Source organism: Monodon monoceros, unplaced genomic scaffold, assembly GCF_005190385.1.
Source record: "Monodon monoceros isolate NGI ecotype Baffin Bay Population unplaced genomic scaffold, NGI_Narwhal_1 Super_Scaffold_18, whole genome shotgun sequence".
NCBI lineage: Eukaryota > Metazoa > Chordata > Mammalia > Artiodactyla > Monodontidae > Monodon > Monodon monoceros.
Window position 1 is genome coordinate 153,978,146 of NW_021703774.1, and position 6,000 is coordinate 153,984,145.

Genomic DNA, 6,000 nt, shown 5'->3' on the forward strand with positions numbered 1-6,000 from the left:
CAGAGCAGAGGGACGGTGCCCCTCCTGCCTGCCCTCCAGCACCCTGGACCGCTGTGAGCACTGCAGGCTCTTCTTGCTGGGTCTACCTCCCTGCATTTGTCCACTCTGCTTTCTTCCTGGAAGGTACCACTTCTTACCTGCCCCTCTCCCCAGGCTGAGCTAGAAGCCCTTCTCATTTCCATAACATCCTGTAATTCTCCCAGAGTCATTATGCTTTGCTGTTTAACTCTTTTCCCAATAAACTATCCATAGCCTGAAGGTGAGGACCGATGGTCATGTCTTCTTCTTCTTTATATCTGTTTCCTCAGCACCTAGCACAGAGCCTGGTGTGCAGATTAATGTTTGTGGCTGCACAAATAGAAGAATGAGTGAGGAGTAAGCAAATGATACTGAAGAAAAAACATGGAAGGGTGTACGAGGGTGTTGCTAGCTGCTGTAACACACCTCAATATTTTGGTGTCTTTTTGCTGTTAAAGATCATTTCTCACCTAACAGTCCAGTTCAGGTGTCCCAAACGGGTGGGTGACTTTTCTCTACAGGGTGATTTGGGATCCAGGCTTCTTCCATCTCATGGCTCTGCCATCCCCTAGGGACCCCAAATGCTCTGTATCCAGCCAGCAAATGGAGGAATAAGGGTGGGAGGATTTTATGGGGTAAGCCTTGAAGTGACACACACACCGCTTCTGCTTACGTTCCTTGGGCTGGAACCCTTGTCTTATGATCGCACCCAACTGCAAAGGGGGCTGGAAAGTGTAGTCCTGGCTAGGCAGCCACTTCTCAGTGATAAATCGGCACTATTGACATTTTTGGCTAAATAAACCTTTGGGGTGGAGGGGGGCTTCCCTGGGCATGTAGGGTGTTTAGCACCATCTCTACCCCCTAGATGCCAGTAGCACCCTCCAGTGGTGACAACCAAAAATGTCTGTGGACACTGCCCAATGGCCCCTGGGGGCCAAATCACCCCTGGTGGAGAACCATTGCTCGATACAATGGAAGGGGAGGCGTACCGCTCTGATGTCCAGCTAGCTGGCCATGCTGCAAAGGGCATCTAACTAAGCAGAGGGTGTGTGTTGCGGGTGCTGGTTAGGAGAAGCTACCTGAAGGAGGTGACACTTGAGCTGAGTGATTAGGAATCATCTCCTCTGCACAGTGAGAGAAGGAATGGTATTGCACTCAGAGGAAGCAGCGAGAGTGAAGGCGTAGGGGCTACAGTAGCATAGCTGATTGGAGGAACTTCAAGTAGAGATGAGAGCCTAGAATAGCCCCTCTCCTGTGGATTATGTCCTCTGACAAGCAGAGGAAACATTTGACCTCTTTTGCCACTGACTCGCATTCTGTCCCTTTCTTTGTTTCACAAACAGGATTTTCTGCAGGAAATGCTAGAATTCGATGGTCCCAGCATTTGGTAGCACTGGAGGAATGGTCCAGACTGTGGGCCCTTCTCACATCCCCCTCCTGGTTGTGGGGCTCCCACAGCCTCTCCCAAGTTTGTCCTGGGCTTTTTCTTCCTCAACCGTCTGTCACCTTTCCTTGGGAAGCAGATCACTGTCATCTCTACGGTGACAGCCTTGCTCTTGGGAAATACTAGCTTCTGTCCCATCACGTTCAACATTTTAAAATCCCCACCCTCCACTCAGACCCCAGGCTTTTCCTCTGAGCCCTCGCCTTTGCTCTGTAGCCCTTCGCTGCCGTCCTACTCAGCCCTCAGCCTCCATTTCTGCCCTCGTTACTAGAGCATCCATTTGCTGGCTCATTTTCTCTCTCTCGGCTTCGGCAGGTTCTTTTATTTTCTTCTTAGGTCAGAATGAAACTTTCAGGGCATCAAGAGTGCAGCCCCTACTTGAATCAGGCCAAGTTCTCCAGAGCACCAGGCCCTGTTTTCCTTCTAAAACCAACTCTGATCTTATCTGGATATTAGGCTTATCTCGGTGAGTCACCACACCACATTGGGCTTTTTGCAATGTGATATTGTGGAGAGACCTTGACCCATGGCTGCCTCTTGCTCCTGGGGAGACAGGAGTGGGTAGGCAGGGAGCCAGCCCTGGGGGCTGGGCTGAGAGTCACATTCTCCTAGGCTAGAGAGGGGAGGGCTATTATTATCTCTTGGACTCCTGCCTCTCTCTTGGCCTGCAAGTGTTCAGGGTCCTCATCTTTGGTCTTCAGAGCTGTGAACCTTTTCAGACTACTTTTTTTTTTTTTGCGGTACGCGGGCCTCTCACTGTTGTGGCCTCTCCCATTGCGGAGCACAGGCTCCGGATGCGCAGGCTCAGCGGCCATGGCTCACAGGCCCAGACGCTCCACGGCATGTGGGATCTTCCTGGACCGGGGCACGAACCTGTGTCCCCTGCATCGGCAGGCGGACCCTCAACCACTGCGCCACCAGGGAAGCCCTCAGACTACTTCTTGATAAAGCAGTCACACTCCACGCAGCCTGATGGGCATCTCTTTAAATCTATTTTCTGACTGTCATGCATTTCTTCTCTCTCTCCCCTCCATCTGTAAAGACCTCTCCTCCTGTTATGTGCTGAATTCTGTCCCTCCCTATGTTGAAGTCCTAACCTCTAGGACCTCAGAATGTGACTATATTTGGAGACAGGGCTTTAAAGAGGTAATTAAGTTAAAACTAAATCTGTGAGGTGAGGCCTAACCCAGTATGACTGGTGTCCTTATAAGAAGAGGAAATTTGGGCACAGACACGTACAGAGGGAAGACAATGTAAAGATGTAGGGAAAAGACATGCCATCTACAAGTCAAGGAGAGCAAACTCAGAAGAAGCCAACCTTGTAGACACCTTGATCTCGGACTTCTAGCCTCCAGAACCTTGAGACAATACATTTCTGTTGTTTCAGCCACACAGTATGTGGTACTTTGTTATTTGTTATGGCGGCAGCCCTAGCAAATGAATACACCTTGTACTTCCCCCTTTTTAAGACTAAAATCCAATCTCCTCATCATCCCCTAAGAGACCCTGCAAGATCTGGCTCTGGTCCCATCCCCTCCCTCATCTCTTAGGTGTCCCCTCTTATTCACCTTGACCCAGACCCAGCTGCCTTTGCCAGTCCCCCTCCCTTTTCAGGGCCTTGCCCTTCCTTTTCCCAACTCTTTGCATGGCTGTTTATCCTAATTTTCAATCCCACCTTCCAGGTCACCACCTCAGAGAGGCCTTCCCAGACCACCTATGTAAGGTATGCCCCGTGTAGTCCTTCTCACAGCCACTATGAACTTTTTCTTTATAGCATCTTTAATTAGTAACTTTATATATAATTGTTTATTTATCACCTGCCTTCATCAAGCCAGGGACAGTTCAGTCAGGTGTATATATCTAGCGCAGTGTCTGGCATGTAATGATGCTCAATTACTATTTGTTGAGTAAATCAATCTTCACCTCGTCAACGTATCCAGGCTTCAGGGTCCAGCCCCAATTCTGCTTCCCTCCTTAAATTGGCCTTATAATCCCCCAAGTCCACGAAAAGCTTACGGTCTTGACATGCCTTTGTTACTGTCTGTAACATGCCTTTTTCTGTCCTGGCGATTAGCACTGCCTTGGTTGTGGGGGGGTTTCCATCTGTGCCCCGCGTCCTCCCATGCAGGACCACACACTGTGCATCTCTGCATTGCCCACAGCACAGCCTGGCACAGGGCCCAGAGCTCAGGAGGCCTCAGTAAGTATATGTGGGCACAGATAGATCAGAGAGAGGGAGGAATGGTGGCGAAGTGAGTAGCTGGGCCAGTGTCAGGAATTAAAAGGGTGTCCTTGCCCTCCACGGCCCCCAGGGAGAAGGATGACAAATGTCCCATTGCCAGGGAGGGTTCTGGGGTAAACATCAGCTGTGGGTTGCAGCCACAGAGCAAAGTTCTGGGGCTGAGGAGGGAGTGGGGGAAGCCCACTGGCCTGGAGCCCCAGAATTATAGAGCAGCCCAGACTCTCTCCTGCCCAGCTGTGGGCTGCAATGGAGGGCTCTGCCCGCTGGAGCTCGAGGACCCCTCTGGCAGGAGAGGGGAGAGGCCCAAGCTTAGGAGCCAGGGCTTTCCCCCCCAGGGAAGATCCCACCAAGAGCACCCCCAAGGGTGCCACCCACCTACGGCCCAGCCAGTCCCTCCCTTCTCTCCAGCGCTGGCGGGAAGGCCAAGGCTTGGCTGGCTGAGCCCTCTCTTTTGGGGGCTGGGCTTGGACAATGGGAAGCGACAAGCCCCCTCCTCGCTGCTCCGGGGACATAAAGCAGGCCTTTCACTGTGGAGTTCTGGCCGTTTCGGTCGGTTCTTGGCACCCAGCGAGGCGGCGTCGGGAGGGGCGAGAAAGCCAGCCTGTTGGCGGTGGGGAAGGGGCCCGGCGATTCTGAGGCCGCTCACCGGCCCGGGGCTACCGGGATGGCTCCCCAGCTGCGGGATGAGCTCATACTGGGAAACCGGAACAACTTGAGGTGGAGGAGGGAGCCGGGCATCAAGGGAGCTGCGAGATCGGGAGATCGCGGCTCCGCACAGCAAGTTTTTCTTGGGGGGCAAGGACAAGCATCCACTCCTCCAGCCCTGTCCGCCGCCTTCCCCACTCCGGTCGTCAGCCCCATAGCCCTTTCCACTCTCTTTCCCGGAAACTCCCACCGACCGCGGGCCATTGCCCCCTGGGCTCGCAGATACTAGAGCTCCGTCTTGCCAACCCCCCAAAGCCCCTAGCGCAGCCTCTCCCGGGTGCCTCGGGCAAAGGCGGAGGGTGTTTCCCCGCTAGTGCCTTTCCACCCCGCGCGCCGGGGGGACCTCCTCCCCAGGCCCTGCCCCTCCTGCTTCCCCCCGTAGCGTCTGTTCCCTCTCGCGGAGAGTTTGGCGTAGACAGCTAAGGAGCCATCGTGACTGACGGAGGAGCCTACGAGAGACGAGACAGAGACGGCGACCGAGTGGGGGTGGGGACCGGCGCTGAGCCCTTGGGGCCTGGCGGCAGCGGCGGCGGGAAAGAAGTGGGGAGGGGCTCACGCCATTGGGGGAAACTCGTGTGGTTTGGGGCCAGGGCTGGGAGGAGGAGGGTAAGGATGAGAAGAAGCCGGGTTATTTAATTTTGAGGATAAATTGCACAAGTAACTCTTGCACCGTTCCTCTCCCAACCTCACTTCCCCTCCCCCACCGCAACGGACACAAGCACGCCTCCCTCCATCCCGAGATTTTGCCTTAGGTTAGGGAAGGACGGAACGGAGCCAAACCCGCGGGTTCCCCCACCCCCGCCCCTCCTTCCCTCCAGTTCTTAATCCTGGGTCTACGCACACACGCCCTTCTCCTGGGATGGGGTAGGAGGCTGCTGCCACTGGGGCTGGTAAGCATCGCCCCACGCCGCAGATTGCAAGTTCAAAGTCACCACCCAAGATCAGCTCGGAAGAGCCGTGACTTGGGGAACCGCGTCTTTCTTTGGTTACCTTTTCCCAGACAGTATTCTAATTTCTAAACGTGGAAGAGGCGTGTGTGTACGTGTGTGTGTGTGTGTGCGCGCGCGCCTCTGTGTCAATATCACTGTGTGTGTGCTCGTGTGTGTGTATGGGGGGTGTATTATGGGTGATCTTATAAATGGAAACGAGAGAACTGAACTTAAAAGAAACTGGTCAATTGTAAAACAAACAGGAATAAACAACCCTTTAGATGTAATCTGTGGTTTCTCTGGAGGTGGAGGTGGCGCTGAAGAGGAACACCCGCCCCCTCCCAATATTTTCTCCTTTGCTGCGCCTCCACCCCCAGCATTTGGAGCGGCGGAGAAGCGGCTCCGGAGTGATTAATCCGGGGATAATTCACCCCCCCGCCCCCCGGCGCGAACCCCCCGAAGCGGGATTGGAGCGAGTCATTTCCGAGAGCGCAGCGCGCCTCTCCCCGGCCGGGCGGACACTTGGTTCATTCCAGCCGCAGAAGCTCAGAGCTCCCGCGTACCGGGATTTTTTCCGAGCAGAAAAAAGCTCCAGAGCTCTCCTGACCTCCTTTCTCCTCCACTGCGAGGGGAGCCTCTCCCTCGGCGCTGCCGGTCGCGCC